At 44.1% G+C, this 17,669-nt stretch overlaps 1 protein-coding gene across 5 annotated transcripts in view; it reads right to left on the reverse strand.

The window, feature by feature from the left end:
• Spats2l (spermatogenesis associated serine rich 2 like) overlaps window positions 1-17,669 on the reverse strand; it is a 154,982-nt gene that overhangs the window by 114,279 nt on the left and 23,034 nt on the right. For all 5 annotated transcript variants that reach the window (XM_057758630.1, XM_057758635.1, XM_057758634.1 and 2 more), the window contains exon 2: window positions 16,323-16,372. The gene's annotated coding sequence lies outside the window, so the exon portion shown is untranslated. The remainder of the gene's footprint in view (window positions 1-16,322; window positions 16,373-17,669) is intronic.

A 17,669-nucleotide genomic window follows, 5' to 3' on the forward strand; every position in this document is an offset into this window, starting at 1 on the left:
GCTGAAGGCCAAGATTCTTGACATTTCGTAAACAAGCAGATAGATGAATACAATGTAACACCATAGCCCAGGTCATGACTGCAGTGTGCAGACGGTGGGTCCCTGTTTCCTTCCAGAGACCAAGCCCCAAATAGCTGAGACCTGACCCAACATGCTTGGGAACACAGAGACACAGGGATTTGTAGACAAGGATACAAAGAGGACAGCCTGTGCTCCCCCTGCCCCAAACCCTAGGAAATCCAGGTAAGCAGGAGCTCTGCCTTACTCGGGGCAGCTAGCCAAACACCCGTTTCCATCCCTGTGGGACATGAGTGATTTATTTTCTAGAAAAACTGAATCTACAGAGAAACCCTGTCTCGAAAAACCAAAAAAAAAAAAAAAAAAAAGAAAAACTGAATCTACCAGGCTTACAGCTCAGCCATGTGGAGGCTCTGTGGAGGGAGGAAAGAGGGAGGAAAGAGGGAAGAAGGGAGGGAGGTAGGGAGGGAGGGAAGGAGGGAGGGCTTTAAATAAAGGGTTGGGAAGGAAGCCTGGGCGACAGCATTTTCAGGACTAATGCTACCCCAGACTTAACTTCTTCACGCTTACTGTTTTTAACTTTCCCCCAAAATGAAACAAGGGAAAAAATGAGAGCCAACATCCTTTTCCTCTCCTAGGATTAGCTCTGATGCAATACTGATTGACACGTATCAAAAACTTGGGGCAGATTAAAGTACTCAGCTTGGGTCTCTGTATAAATATCTCTTCCCACAAGAGTCTCGCACATGCCCATTTCCAAGAGCCACGGCCATCTGGCCACACGTGAAGTCACAGCGTCCAGCTGAGGCCACACGCACAGTAGACCCTGCCTTCCTCTTTCACCGCCTTGCTCCAGCCCGTCTCCGCTGTCCTCAGCTCAGTTAGATGAGCCCTGGCCACTGAAGAAATTCCTTCCCCCGTTCTCTCTCTGAGGACTCTCCCCATGGTCTCAAAGGATCAGCACGACCAGACTCAGTGCTGAAAGGCTAGTGGAGGGCATCCTGAAAATTCAATCATCTGCAAGACGCTGCCTTGTCCAAAGCTAACCGAGGGCCATCTGAACACGGGTCACCACGTCCCGGCATGACTGCAATCATGTCAAAATCACGTTTGCATATTCCTCCGTACCCCACGGAAGACAACATTTCTGCCATCCCCCACAGCTCATCCATTTACGCTCAACATTACTATTATGGTTACATAATAGGCAGCCTGCTGACATTCCTATTTTGAAGCATTACTTTTTCAGGGTTTATCACGCGTCGTTTTAAATTTCATTTAGCTCTAACGCATTATACAGCTTTATGTTCAGAAGCGATGTTCTCTGCTACATCAGCAAGCTATCTTGGAAAATACAGTGGCTGGGAGTTGGAAAGAGTTTGTTTGCTAACTTTTGATTTGATCCTTTCGGAGAGGCATGCATAGAGCGGTAATGAGAAAGGAAATTTTTACCGCGTGTTCTTAAGACATGACTTTGAAAAACCAGAAGAGAGAGCGTTTGCTATCTAGTCTGAATTGATGATATAGCTTTCAGTTTTCCACTTAATTTACTGCAAATGATTCCGACGTCCAGATCATTGTTTATGAAGCTTTGCAAACCAAGTGATTAGTTTACTAGATTTCCAGTGACTACAATAATTGAAGAAACTGGCAAGCTTGGTGAGAGGGTATTTGTGGCTTGGTAAAAGTATCCATCCATATAACTTCCACTAGCCAAAGAAGTACCATGCCCTTTGGGAGATCCAGTGAAGTTACTGGCAATCAGGGCCCTCACAACCCGACCCAGGGGAGCTCACCACTTCATGTGTCTTGGTTATGGGTGAATGAAGCCCCAATGGGTAATCAGGCAACAGCAAGTAGAAAACTGCTTAAATTGTGAGGAAAATGAGCTTTCTTTTTCTTGCCCATTTCTCTTGGATGATGGGATTTAAGCTGGTTCAGTTACCTCATAACAATGCAGGGCTCAGAAAGGAACAAGAAGGAAGTCACATCAAGAACTATACAGCCCCACCAACTCTCACTGAAGATGTTTCCTGTAAGACGTCACCTGATGGTTTCTGTACAGACCGCTGCTGACTGCCAGGGAGGGGCAAGCAAGTAGGCCTTCTGCTGGATACTTTTACTTCACAGACTAAGGTTTTTTTTTTTACAATAACAGGCTGCTGTTAGTGGCTTCCTCTGTGCCTGTATGGGTTAGATTTTCTTGCTTATTGCAGACAGCAGGTCGGGTATTTCACATACAGATAGGAAGAGTAACATATTCACAGGTCTATAAATTAGACTAATTAAACATACAAGTATTTGATTTGTAAAACCTTTCATGAGACAACAACCTGGTTTATTTCACAGTAGCTCCAACTGAAATTATCATTCAATTTAAAAATATCCTATCTACAATTAAAAACGCAAGATCTAAGAACACATGCATTAGCCCGATCTTGTATATTAAATTTAGACACTGAATGAATAGTTCCAAAAGTGTTAAAAAAAATCCTAATATCGTCTTAAATTATAGGAATAAATCAAGCCATCTATTTATGAGCCCACTGTCTCCAGGCAGGAACCACTCTGTTTCAAATTATGGCTTAGATTTCTATTGGTTAGGTTAGAAATGATAACAAATGTGGAATTCTCTGAATTGACATTTAGTGCCCAGGGGAGAGCTTTTAAAATTGGAGACTAATGGAAACCTCTGCCTTTAAGATTTTTTTCGGCAGGAGTCTCAAAGATACATCATACATCGGAGAATACGGAGATTGTCCAAATGAGATTTGCTCTGAAATTACATAGTGTAACACAAGAAAAGGAAAAATACACAAGAAAGCAGTGGCTTACTGGGACAGTAGAGGTAAGAGGTGGGAGAGGGGATTCCACAGGGCAGGGTGTCAGCTGATGGTCTTTCCTCCACCCTAGCAACAGAGGCAACGATAAAGGACCTCTGACCACTGCCGCCATTCAGTTTCAGAACTGGGAGAGAGTCCGAAAGTGGCCAAATTCAACCCTTGAATTTATCAGGCAGGGCCATCTTTCTTACGTGGCCCACTGGCCTGGGTATCAGAGTGACATAATTTTCTCAGAGACAAACAAAATTTACCAACCAACTCAGCGCAAAATCATCCTATATCCTTTCTCAGATATTTTGGAGTTGGCCCCTTTCACAAAGTTTGGCTAATTTATTTTTCATTTCAGCCAATAACCTTTTACTTATTAAGAAAACAATACCAAATTAAAAAATTATCAAGACACAGATAAAGGAACATTTTAAATTCCGATAATCTTACCACCCAGTGAATCACTTACAAAGCTCTCGGTGTTCCTTTCTTACAAGTACATTCGTGTATGAAAATGTGTTTACACTGTACGTCTTTGGTTTTTAACATTTTATTTCAACAAGACGTTAAAAACACTTCATTGCTGCTATTTACCTGCTCTATATCCATGGTGCCTAAAGAGCATTTCTACAAATGACAGTAACATGAGATATGTATGCATATGATATACACTATCTTAGTTAGGGTTTCTATCGCTGTGAAAAGACACCAATTGAAACATTTCATTGGGGTGGCTCGCTTAAATTTTCAGAGGTTCAGTCCACTATCATCGTGGTGGGACAAGGCTGTGTGCAGGCAGACATGTGCTGGAGGTATAGCTGAGAGTCCTACATCTTGCAGGCAACAGGAAGTCAACTGAGACACGGGGCGGTATCTGAGCATAGGGCATCTCAAAGCCCACCCCCACAATGACACACTTCCTCTAACAAGACCACACCCACTCCAACAAATCCATACCTCCTAATAGTGCCACTCCCTATGAGATCATGGGGACCAATTACGTTCAAACGACCATGCATACTATATGTGTTACACTATTGTATCTATATCATTTGGATATTATATATAATAGTATAACATACATAGTATATGCACTATATAAATATCATACATATATAAATAGGACTATTTAACTAATCTATTATCTTGTTTAAACAATTTGCTATTTTCCATTTTGTAAACAGTGTTCTAGTCAGTCTTTGTGGCCAACACCTTTGCATAATCCTCAATTCTTTCATTAGCTTGAATGCCTGGAAATAAAATAAAGCTAGCTTAAAGGAATAAGGGAAAAGAACATACTGTCAAACTGCCTTTTAGAAAGTAAGTCAAACATCTTAACTTACATGAGGTGCGTGGGAAAACTCTAGAGGCAGGCTGGGATTGGCTGAAAGTCATAGAGGTGCCCAGAGGTGCCCAGCTCTCTGATGGAATGGGATGCTAACTGCAGTGGAACAGATGACAGGATATTATTCCACCCTCTCTCTACTCCTCTCTCTCTAGCCACAACTCACGGATGATATCGTCTTCTTTGGCCCTAGTTCCAGTCGCTCATGGTCAGCCATGTTCCAAAAATTTTAAAATGAAACTTCCAGCAGCAGACAATCCATAACAGTTTGACCACCATGCCGCCCTGAGTGTGGCGACCGTATCTTGCAACGCCCTGTTCTGGTGGCTGAGGATGCCAGTCATTCCTTTGTCCCAGGCATTCCTTCGTACTGCAAATGCCACCCTACCGTCAATCACTCGCTAGCTGTGGATCTCATTTATTAGATTAACCAGGTGATTCTGCGGCACCAGTGTCCCTGTCACCCTCAGACAGGACCCTAGCGGTGGGTCACAGCGCCTCCACCTTCTCCTCTCCTCCCCTCATCAAAGAGACAACGCCACTTCACATCCTAAGAATGACACACACAGAACGGTAAGATATTCTAGGAGAAAGAACAACTTATTTCTGCATGTCAGAAAATTGCTCTTTTGGAGGTGGAGCTGGACGGATGGCTCAGAGGTTAAGAGCACTGGTTGCTCTTCCAGGGGACCTGGGCCTGACCCCATGACAGCCCATAACCATTTATAACTCCAGTCCCAGAGGATTTGATGCCCTATGCTGGCATCTGGGAGCACTGTTTGCATGTGGTGTACAGACATACAAGCAGATAAAACACCCATACACACAAAATAGTAAAACAAAATTACTTAAAAATATTTTTTTGCTATTAACTGTTGTTAATAATCTCTCATAATGCCTAATTTATAAACTGAATTTAATTAAAGAGAAGAATCAATGTTCATAGGGATTGGCATTGTCCATGGTTTGGAGCATCTATTAAAGTATATTTTTCATAGATAAACAGAAATTGACAGGGCATTGTCTTGAGCTTTTTCTTTGGGATTTCATGCTATCTTTCACCCCCTTTACTAAGGGCTTTTCTTGTACACTAACCAGTACATATTCTCATTCATTCATATTTTCTCTGTGTGAGTATGCATGCACACATATGTGTGTGCATGTGTGCTCATGTGCATGTGTGTGTGCACACAGAGGTCAGATGTTACTTCAACCACTGCTCTACCTATTTTCTGAGCTAAAGCATCTTACTGAACGTGGTACCAACTCATCTAGCCTGGTAGCTAGCAAGCCCCAGGGATTCTTCTTTCTGCCTCCCCAGAGCTGGAATCAGGGGCATGTGCCTCCATGCCCAGCTCCTGCATGGGTGCTGGGGATTGACCTCAGATCATCAGACATGTGGGATAACCCCTTTTCCGAGTGAAACATCTCCCCAGGCCCATTTTAAATGACATTTAAAGCAGAAAACCCCTAGTTCTATTACTGACGGGCTCGGATTACACACATCAGCTCCAAAATTTTCATCCAAGTTTGCGCTCCCAACTAGGGGTCAGAACTAGTCTTCCGCTTGGAATTCTAACGAAGTGATAGAAATGACGTCTGAAATTGAAGCAAAAATCAACAAACACTCGCAGAACTAGAGAGAGTAGAATGTCTGATCAGACCACACGTTCCCTTACAGTTTCATGTTTATTCATTTGATTCTACCTGGTTCCAAAGATAACTTGCGGCAGCTTTCCCTTCTAAGCGTGTTTTCTAAATTGGACATTCACATCACCGAAGATACCTTTCCTGGCGTAAGGACATTCTTCTATCATAACTGCTTGCTACATTTGGAGACTGAATGGCAAGGATATTGTTCTTAACTAGAGAAGAAAAAGAGGGGGTGGGGAATAACTCATTATGATCACAAACCCTGCTTGGAAAACCTGCCAAACAGGCAGCGATTTTAGGTACCAGTTCTATTAAAAAAAATAAAAATAAATAAAAAAAAAGAAAGAAAGAAAACAGAGCACAGTTCCTCGGGTGCATAAAAGAACTAAAAAAAAAAAAAATCACACAAAGTTGGGCCTCTGGGCTATTCACTTTCCCAAAGGCACTGCAATAGCTCAGACACCCCAAAGTTTGCAAGTGAAGAGGACACAGGGAGGAGCCCCCCACCCCCCACCCTGCTCCAGGGAAGGCAGACCCCCTTTGCTCTCCAGGAAGTCAGCAGCAAGGAAGCAGCCACTCTCCTGTGGTTCTGCTTCCTTGGTTCACTTTTTCCTCTCAGGCCACCTGGCTCTTCCAAAACCAACCAGACCTTTCTGCAGTGCTGGCTCTGGTTTCTTGTTCCACATTTTGGATGATGGAGAAAGATGATGGTGATCACGATGATGATGATGACGGCTGGTTGGTAGCCTTTGCGGATGCCCATCTTTGAATTTCTTACCCCACATTCTTCGCTGGCCTAACCCTTGTCTAGTACCTCTGCTTGTTGAATGCTTCATGCCTGCAGTCAGGGACATGGTCCCAAACCCTGTATGACACCCTGAAGGACAGCTAAGTTCATGGTATATGGCAAATGGATACTCAGAAGAAAATTTACTCTGCATGATTTAAGAACAAGAATAAAGGCTTACTGCTCCACTAATGGGGATGGGATTAACGGGAAGCAATGACATTGAACTTGTTTGGCAGGGCACATATGTTACAGTTAGTTTTGCTGTCTGAATGCTTCCAAATGCCACTGTTTTGGGAAAAAGGATCATTCTCATGATGAAATCTCATGTCTTTTTCAATTTAAAGCCAATCTTAGGGTAAATAGATCTTTGTTTTTATTTTATCTGATTTAGCAGTATGTTCAAAATAGCAAGGGTCAAATACAATAGAACTTCTCCAATATAAAATAATATGTTGATATTCAGACCAAACATAAACTCTGAATCTTAACCTTTCATGGCTTACTGAACTATTTTCAATTGCTTTTCTGATTCTTAGTTTAGTAGGTATTCTTGTCTTCTCTCTTCGGAGAATCATTTAGGAAGTTCAGCACAGAGGTTAAGAATGTGGGTACATACTCAACATCTCAGCACTTGGAAGATCAGGAGTTCAAGGCTATCCTCAGCCAGTTAGAGGTCAACATGGCCCTAGAACTCTTTTTCACACAGGAACATCGACAACAGAAGAAGACACTGAAGCTCGTTTGCCTGGGTTTAACTTCAGCCTCTGCTCACAGAAAGATCCTATAGAAGTCATTTAAACCTTCTATGCCTCTGCCCATCCCTACCCCTATAAAACAGAAAAACCACTCATCCTGTCCACCCACGGCACTGCTTCATGAGTACCGACTATGTTCAAGCATTAAGGCAGCCGTGGTACAGAATCAAAACAGTCAGCGACACAAGAGTCTGCACGTAAACACCTAAGGAGTATCAACAAGACTCCTCCCCGGAGCTGAATATTTTACAACCATAGGGGGAATCCTTATCTTTAATCAGGATGCTGCTCCTGTGCTTCATAATTTTATCAGGGCACAGATTATCTACTTTCACAAAAGCAAAATACGTGCTAAAAGGGAACCGCTAGTCGGATATAATGACCCAAAAACGGAAGAGCGAGGGCGAAGGGTTCAAGTGTGGCTTTCTGCCAGAACCCGATTTAGTTTCTGTTTCCACATAAATACCTGTGTGCAATTTAAGTGCTTGTAGTCATTTCCAGACACAATAAAAGGCCATGCTAAATGGAAGTAATACTGATGACTGTCACCACGTGTTTCCCACGGCTGTTTCCTCACTGGCACAATGCGGTGTTTCTGAGGGGACTGCAGAGCAGCGGGCAGCTCTCTGTGGGAAAGAGCACCTTCACCAGGGAACGAGTGGGGCTGGGAAGTCGGCGGCAGCACCTTAGGGAACATGCTTTCTTGTCTCTGGTTTCTCAGAGCAATGAGGGTAACCACAGGTGGCGTGAGAAGGGTGTGGTCCTGGGGGACAGGGAGAAACAGAGACCCAATGAGACACAGGTGGGTAGAAAAAGATGCAGGAATCTGAAGTAATCACAAAAGCAGCACTAACCTGAAGATAATACCAAATCAAGAAGGCCGCAGGGGACAGAGAGCTAGACTAGATAGAGCGAGCCATAGTAGAGAGACAGAGAAGAGAGAGAGAGAGAGAGAGAGAGAGAGAGAGAGAGAGAGAGAGAGAGAGAGAGAACCACAATAGAGAGCCACAGGAGAGAACCCAGGTGGTGTTTTCATCACAGTGTGATGGGTCAAGTTGCCATAGCAGGGCTCATAGAAGCCATTGACAAATTGCTAAGGTATCCTCAAGGTTCCTTCCTAGAAACGATACTTCCTGCTAAAGAACAAGTGTGGCCTGGAAGATTCAAAAGGGAAATGCAATATGAAAGTCCCCAATTGGAACATTCAGGCCACCTCTCCACAGGGTTCTATGCTAAAAGTGAAATCTCGCTCTATGCAAGAACACAGCAACACACTACGGACTGTCACTGGTCTATATGAGCCACAAATAAAAAAGATCAATAACGCGATTCTTTTCTGTCGATACAGGAGAGTTCCCATCTCCTGTTCCCTATGGCTATTTTGCACGGAGCTTCTGGACAGGACAAAGTTCTTCCTGTGATTATCTCTTCTTTCCTTCCGGCTTGTGCGCAGGGGGCACTGGGGACAGAGCTGGGGCCTTACTCACGCCAGGCAAACTCTGCTGCAGAATCACACCCACAGCCTATGACTTAAGTCCCCAAGAATCGTCTTTGTCACCATAAGCAAGCTTTTGTGTACGCGGAAGGGGTGAATATCTGAGGGGGGGAGGGGGTGTGTGCACATGTGCCTGTGTGTGTGTGTGCACACAAGAGGCCAGCCTTGGGTATCATTACTTGAGCCCCATCCATCTTGTTTTTCAAAGGCAGTCTCTAATTAGACCGGAGCTCACCAAATAGGCTAGGCCTGCCGACCAATGAGCCTCGGCGTTTCCCTGTCTCTGCCAGGATAACAAGTATATAGCATACATCTGGTTGCTTCTGTTTGGGTTGTTGGGATTCAAGTCCTTCATGTTTACAAGGCAAGTACTACTTCACTACCTATCTCTCCAGCTCCCAGACAAGGTTTTAAAATCTACAGATACGACTGAGAAACTTACGTGCGGGGCTGGAGCTATGGCTTAGTGGTCAAGGACTCTGGCAACCAACTGTCACCCCAGTCCCAGGGGGTCCGACACGCTGCAGGGCACACGGTACCTACACAGTGCACAGACACAAGCAGGCAAAATGCCCACACGCATAAAGATAAACAAAATTCTCAAAGACCCTTATTTATGACTACTTAACATCAAAAGCAAACTGTGTTTTAGGTACTAAATCTATTCTCAAATATCTACTTCTGTGGGGGGACTAATTAAATATAATTTATGCCAGCTAAGCCAGGTGTAAACACTGTGGCATCCGGTACAGACTGTTAACCATATCTCATTAGGAAGTTTCTGAATCTCCAACCCTGCAAACATTCTAAGGGCTATGATATAGATGAGTAATTATGCTACCAAGGAAAGTACTAAAGAAGGTCCCTTAAGGGTCTTTAAAAAACAGCTCTTAAAAGCCGGAACAGGAAGCGGGCTACAAGGTTATGAGGAATGGCAAAATAAAAATATGACAGTGGCCTATTTCCATAGCGAAGCACCAGGAAAAAAATGACTTCCATTAAGTGAAAATGAACTGTTATTTCATTAAGCTGCGGTCTTATTTACTCTCTATACGATAATAGCGTGCCGTGTGGAGGGTCAGCCGTTCACAGCGGCACCTTTTAATTTAGGAAAAGGAGGAAATCGTAAACCCTACGGACATGTAAACCCTGGTTGACACGGTTTGGCATGCTGGGTGTGTGTGTGTGTGTGTGTGTGCGTGTGTGTGAAGCGTATCTCAGACTCAAATCTTTATTAAACCTTCCGTCCTTGAGATGCAAAAATAACCCTCGTACCCACAGTCATCAGGGCACGCCCTTGAGGGTCTTCGGGCTTTTGGGATAAATGTTTGCCGATCTACCCCCATTTGGCCACTGGTTTTCTGTATGGCTAGTGGTGCACATTTAGAACACACCTGTCTCTGGAAGGGGAGGGAAGCAGAGAGGTACCCCTTGAGCTTTCTAATCAGCCTGAACCCCCTATGGGTCTTCCACAGCCCCTCTAGCTGTGACTACTGTGTTACTCCCTCGGCTGCCTGTTTCTTTATCATCTGGCCCCGTGTGTTGGATGATCTCAATCCATTCGGGTTAATTCAGAGTCGTCTACTGAGAAACCGATCTCCAACACACAGAATGCAACGGGTGAACCTGAATACCTTCATTTGTACCGATGAACGTATCAATGGAGTATTCTTGTGGACCAGTCTATAGACAAGGCAGCATTGGGAAAACAGAATGAAATGGAAGCAATGTCACTCGCTGCTCTGTCTCGGGGACAGCTGAATATGCCATGTGCTACATAAAGCTTTATTTTTGAAGAGACCACAGAGAGGGAGGGAGACCAGCCATTGGTCGGCAGAGCAAGCTGTTACAGGGCGGGGCTATGCTTCTCCTCCTCTTGTGATTGTCCTGGGTAAGCCACAAATGTCCAAAACTTTTTTAGAGCTTTTGTTTTTCAGAAAAAATTTGCAAGCCTCGTAAAGTATTTTGTTATGGCCCAAAACGTTCATTTGGAGGTACTTCTTTGAAAGAAAAGAGGCATTACTTTGAGGTTGTTTTTTGTTTTTTGTTTTTTTCTCTCAGCAACAAGGAAGGTAATTAGGCCTCTACCTGGTGCTCTGTCTGCTCACAGCTGTCCTCTGCCACGAAAGCTTAGTGGTAGAAGAAAAGCCCCCAAGATGCCTTCAGTACTGACCACAGCTGGCCTAGAGTTTGGGGGACAGCCTCCGAGAATGCTTTGTTTCCCTCGGAAGTAACCTCCAAATGCCAAGGATTACAGGACCCAGGGTGCAGAACCCTCTCATCACAGACCCAAAAAATTACAATCTATTAGCCAACACCGGGCTCTCAGTCAGAACACCTGCAAGTCTCTGGCGGACTGCTGCCCATAAGACATTCTGCAGTTCAAGGCTCAGGGCTTAAAACCGCCAAGCACACCATTCTTGGAACCAGTGTGAGGCTCTGGGTTGATCACGTATTGAGAGAGCTGGTTTACCAAGTAGGACTATGGGTGATGTCAGAGCTCCCCACACATTGGAAAGTGGAAAATAAGTAAAATAATGGCTGTCATGATTTGTTTCCTAAGAGAGACATTTTCTGTTTATACAAAGACGGAACAATACAAAATTCGACGATTTCAGATGTATACAAACTTGACAATGATTTTTGTGTTCTTTAACACTTATAATGAACCTTCCCACCCGCCGCTAAAGGTTGGTTTAAGACACTGTTAAGGAAAATATTTGAAAACAACCTTTGACTTGTTTGGGAAAACTTACTGATTTTTCAGACTGCACAGGTTCAGCACTTCCGTTCTTGGTTAGCACAAGGAAACGCTTGAGTCCTGGTACAGCAGGTGCTATGTACTAGAATGGCTATTGGCTACAGACCTCTGTTTAGGAGGGTCGAGTTATTAAAATATACTTTAGCAGTCCACCAGAGAAAACAGTTCAAGGCCGTGGTGTGCAGACTCACCTATCATAAGAAGACTCTTCGGCCCTATTTTATCTTCTTTGCCTTTGGCAGAAGTTTTAGGGTAAACCAGGCTGTTGGTGAAGGAAGTGCCTGTCCCCATTAGTAATGTTGAATTTGGGTCAATGCCTCCTTCTTCATAAGAGGTCAATGAAAAGTTTGATGCGGAAGTGAAAGCAAACTTTAGAAGCACATTCTAAGCTCAGGAAGCTCCATGGCATATCCAAAGACCCCTCTAGAAATTAGAGCAAGGGACATTAAGCCCAGTGCTCACTTAGAAAAGAAAACAAGACACGCAGACTCTGTTACGTGACACATTGACGTATCGTCAATATATCTGTGCTTATTTCTTTACTGTTTACTAAATTTCTCTAAAGAAAGTTGAGTCATTAGCAACCGTTGAAACACCAGTAGCATCAGTACCAGCTGTGGGATGCAGGACGAAGGTCACAGGCATCCTGGATTTTTCTAAGACGGCCAAGATGTGCCGGGTGAGAACTCCAAGCCTCACATTCACACCGTGGGATGATGTCCCACGGTGGAGGCTGGCAGGTTAAATGGGAGCCAATCAACCTGAGTGGAATCAATTAAATTCCCTCTTGAGAGGCTTCAAACTAGGGAATTTTGCACCCCAGTGCCAGAAATTTATGCTGCTTAGTTTCAGCAACAGTGACGCCTTAGAGAACACACAGGCCATCATTTTTTTAAAGACGGTCTCTAATTGACCTGGAGCTCTCCAGATAAGCTAGACTTGCTAAACAGCCAGCTCCAGGGTATGCCAGTCTCTGCTAGATTAACAAGCATGTACCATACGTCTGGCCGTTTTGATTTGGGTTTCTCTTCAGAGTTTTTGCACTGATGCATGCTTACTTGGGTAGCAGTTTAGCCTTGTCTGTCTTCATACTTCACATAAACGTAGTAATGTTCTATGCAGCAACCCTCTTCAGTATCTTCTTTCGACATCATGTCTGTAGGTAGCTCATTTCATAGCTATGGTTGGTTCTTCCATTGCAACCCAGTATTTCAACACAGGATCACACTGTTGACACATGTCTCTGGACGCACTTGAACATATACTTCTCCAGAACACACATGTGGCGGCAGGTAGTTTAAAAGATCTTAAGTGGAATCTAAAGGAAATTTATTCTAATGTGTCTCTTGCCAATCAATTTTGGTATTAACTAGTTCTTATATGGCTTTGAAGAAAGGTCATTGAATTTCTAGATTTATCTTTCTGCAGACTTGAATTCCTGCACATTCACCAAATATAAGCTATGACATTGATACATCTTAACTTGTTCTCCCAATCTGTGATTTTCCCAGTAGATTTATTGAAGCTGCTTCCCCCTAAATCAATCTCTCACCCCTCCCTATTTTTTTACCTGAGTATTTTTCTTTTTGATAGAGTCAATGTTGCATATACCAAGAGAAGAAAACGTTCTCTCAAAATTTAAAGCAATTCTGCAGCCAAAGTGTTCCATGTTAGCACTGAACATGGCTGTACAGTAAGAGGTTTTGATTCCACAGGTGAATTAAAGAATGCAAGTATGAATAATAAAGACTAATTTTAAAAGGATTAAATCCAGCTTCCAAGCCTTCAATGTTTTCATTACTGTGGAGGATATTCTGTAACTCAAGTGTCGGAACGGGACCCAACCGACAATAGTGTGGCACCAACTATATATGTCTGCCAGTTGTGACTGGCTCCTTGGTAACAAACTTAGCAACTCACGTCCCTTCCTGTACCGGGGACTTTCCACATACTGTTCACATACGTTTCCTTTGATACATTAGTATGCTGAAGTCGATATTGTCATTCCTTCCATCTTATAAGACACGGGAAAGTAACTTAAATTCCCACATCTGTGACTCAAAAGCCATGCCTCAGGCTGGGGTGCTATTTCAGATTCAGTTCCCAGCACCCACCCACATGGCAGCTCAGAACGGTCTATATAACTCTAGGGGAACCAACACCTCCTTCTGCCCTCCCCGGGAAACGCACACATGGTACACATACATGCATGAAGGCAAAGCACTCCTATGCATATAAATAAATAAATATTTTTAAAAGCCATACTGCTCTGAACCTTAGACTGTAGTGCTATGCATTACTACCTTACAAAAATGTTAGTGGCATTGTTGATGGCATTGTTATTGTTGTTTTGATAACAGGTTTTCAAGATCCGGGAATGGTATGCGAACCACGGGAGGGAACTCTGCAGACATTTGTTCTGGTTTTATGAGAAAGCTGTGACGATGACTGTAACTAGGCAACCCTCTGATTCTGGGAGAACTAATTAAGAAATGAATTAAGGGATCTACCGGGTACCCAAATTCGTCATTAGGACTCGAAGATCTGGAACATGGGTCTAAATTCAGCGTTGGTGTTTGTTTCCAAAATAAACGTGGTCAGCTAAGTACCACGGCTCGCAATTAAAATGGATTTAGATGGCTTATGCATTCACATGGGAAAGACCTAATTGAATTCGGACATCTCTTCAGTTAATATGCATCTCATTTACCACCGTCCCGGTCATTCTGGAACTGCTGGCAATAGGATTATGCTGAGGGAGAAATCATTTCAATCAGTGATGTCTGCAGTGCAGGCATAAAAAGATAAAAGCAGAGCGTTTGAGCTGTAATTAGAAAATTCCTTAAGTGTGTTCATCTGCCATATGTTTTAGACAACCACCAAGACTGGTTCCAGAAGGGACGTCTCATGGCACCGTTCTGGGGCAAACCGTCAGGAGAAACAGCGCTCCAACGTGAGATCGGAGCGATCTCTTCAGGCCGAAGCACTTCCCCGTGCCACCTCTAATGTGATTACTGGCAGACAGCTGGAGGCGTCTCAGCCTCCTGATGGAAATATGATCAGAATTGTTTTCATCTGGTACATCTTTCCATGAGGCTGCTGCCTTCCAGCGCGATAATCAGAGCTTCTTATTATCGGGTGCTCGTTCCAAGGAAACAGGAATTGACTGTGTCCTTGCTTGTCTGATGGGGAGAAGGCTGCCAGAATTCACGTTATAGCTCTTCAGTTGCCTAAGTGAAAGGCAACTAAACAGAGAGGGGGGAGAGGGGAAGGAGGGAGAAGGGAAGGAGGGAGAAGGGGAGAGAGGGAGGGAGGTCCCATGCTCACACACAACGTGCACACGTATGGACACAGAGATAGTTCATCCAGGTTGTACTATAAGAATTCTCTTTCAGTAAATATAAAAGACTTCTATGGGGACTCAAGCACAAGGAAGTCAAAAATCCCATCCATGCAAGCACTAGGACCGACTCCCACCCACGTCAAAGGCTCTTTTTAGAGTTAGAGTCTTCTTACTGAAGTTTCGGGCTTACGGAAAAAGAATGAAGTTTAAGCATCAATGGGAAACCCAAGTGGCACCACGGCACGGTTCATCTGGACTGTGTCAGTTTGGAATTGGTGATTTTTATTTTTGGAATTTAAGACCAGAAATCTTTTCACGTGGTAATCAGACTGTTGGGGAATTTCAGACAACGTACGATAAACCCGAAACAATACGCTTTCTGTCCACAAAGGCTTCTAACCTAACCGGCCACACACGGCGGATAACGACAGAAACAGTGATGTTTTTCTTGTGTTTTTGTTTGTTTGAGGCAGGGTCTAATGCCTTAGCCCTAGTTGGCCTTGAACTCAAAAGAGATCCCTCCCTCAGCCTCTGCAGCACTGGGATTATGTGCAGGCACCACCACACCTGGCAACAATACAGATTTTCTTAGAGGTCAGTTTCTTTTACGAAAACGAACTTGAGTGAGCCAGGGCTTCAGAAGCTGACCGCGATGATCCTAGCTCAGATGAGATCAGGCACGTTCAGGGTGGCGTGAATGTAGGCTCTCCATTTACTAGTGGAAACCGGAGGCTCAGAGAGGCTAGTAAATGAGAACTAAGGCCATGCCATGATTAGGCAGCAGAAACTGGTGGCAACGCCAGGCTGTTTTGACTTGGAGGCCTGAGTCTTTCGTGAAGTCCTCAGTCCATGCTGACTAAGGACAACCGAGAGTCCAGCTTCCAGACTCATTGGGGACAGTCTTCCAAAGCAGCGACAAGGGCAAGAGTGGCTGTCACTGCAAGGGTGGAACAGCCAGGCAGTCTGGAGTCCAGTACTCTTAGCTCCTTTCTAAATCACAGGGATGTCTATAAATGACTTGTTTTCGTTTTCTTTTTGCGGTACTCCTAAGTATTTTACATGATGCTATTCTAACAATAACCATGGAAACCATACAGCTTGGAGGGGGATGTGGGTGGGAAGGGTGACATAGATGGGAAGGGAAATGTGGGCAGGACAGAAGTGGCTCCGATCGCTCGGCCACAGGGCCCTCACTGGACTGCCTCGGTCCTTGTCCTTCAATGGCAACTCTGGTCTGAAATCTTAAGAGGCAGCTAAGACTCCCACAGCTGTGACAGGTCTCCAGGATTTAGCGGCGAGTGAAGGAGAAAGAAGGGACCATCTCTTCTTACCTGGGAATCCACAGAGATGATCCGGAAAGCAGCTTAGGGTTTGGAGTATTCTAGAAAGAAAATGAATTTGGAGGGTCAGACTGGTTGGTCTCCCACTAGCAACGCCACTACCCCTTAAGAACATCACCACCTCCTCCCTCCCCTTGCTAACACAGAATCTTGAGTCTGGCAGATAATGAGTTGGTCCTCACACATGACTTAATTTAACCTCGGGTAGGCAGAGTAGTCTCTCCGTGTCTCTGTTTACTCGGCAGTAAACTAGGCATAATAATAGCTTTCTCACCATGTGTTTGACTGGATGATAATGCCACGCATTCAACATACCTAGCGCATGACGGTGATATTTAACAACAATAGCTAGAGCGTTTATTATGAATTCAGAGAGTGCCAGGCATTGTTCCAGAGCGCTGTTCCCACATAAATGCCCCTTCAGTATTCCAAGGGAGGCACCAGTATCACTGAAATCTGATCAATAAATAAGGCACAGAAAGAGCAAATTGCCCAACTAGTGAAATTATACTAGAATGTGCTATGCTGGGAGTCTACGGTGACAAACAGGACCTAGATCATGTTCGCATAGTATTTGCCCAACTAATTAAAAATAAATGTCTGCTGTTGCTTTTGCTGTATAATATTATCTTTTACCAGACCTAACCTATAACGTATAACTCTACAGAACTCACCACTAAGTCAGTTACTATTAAGACACAGAGATGAAACCAAATACAGCTGTTCTGCTAAAGGGATATAGCAATAAAATGACTCCTAATGACATTCTGCCTGATGGATAGTTCAGTATCTTTCTCAGCCATCATCAGAGAAGCTTCTTCCTTCAGCAGATGGGAACAAACACGGACACCCATGCCTGGACAACGTGCAGAGAACAAGAGACCTCGGAACACCCAATCCTAAATGTGATACTGCAGGTCTCAGGGACCTATGTGGAAGAGGAGGCAGCAAAAGCGTAAAAGCCGATGGAGGCAGAAGACACTGAGAAAAACGAGACCCTCTACACACCAGAGGAAGGACGCACATGTGAACTCAGAGACTGGGGCGGCACGTAGTTACCACCCGGTTCCAAACCCGATGGGGTCCCAATGCTGAGAGAGGGAGCAGACACATTCCCTTATCCCTAGCCCAGAATCCATCTCCAGTTGATAACCGCTTACAAAGGAGAAGTGAGTTTTCTCCAACAGAGTACCAGTGGACACACAAAGCACACTTCAGGGCAGGCCTCGTGCTCAGCAGTAGGTGCCCCACGTAGAACAAACTCAACAGTATCTCCAGGGGCTTTTTTGTCTCATGATCCTTTGGACAATTTTTTTTTGAATTTTACAGATTTTTTGC

Source organism: Chionomys nivalis, chromosome 26 (genome assembly GCF_950005125.1).
Source record: "Chionomys nivalis chromosome 26, mChiNiv1.1, whole genome shotgun sequence".
Lineage (NCBI taxonomy): Eukaryota > Metazoa > Chordata > Mammalia > Rodentia > Cricetidae > Chionomys > Chionomys nivalis.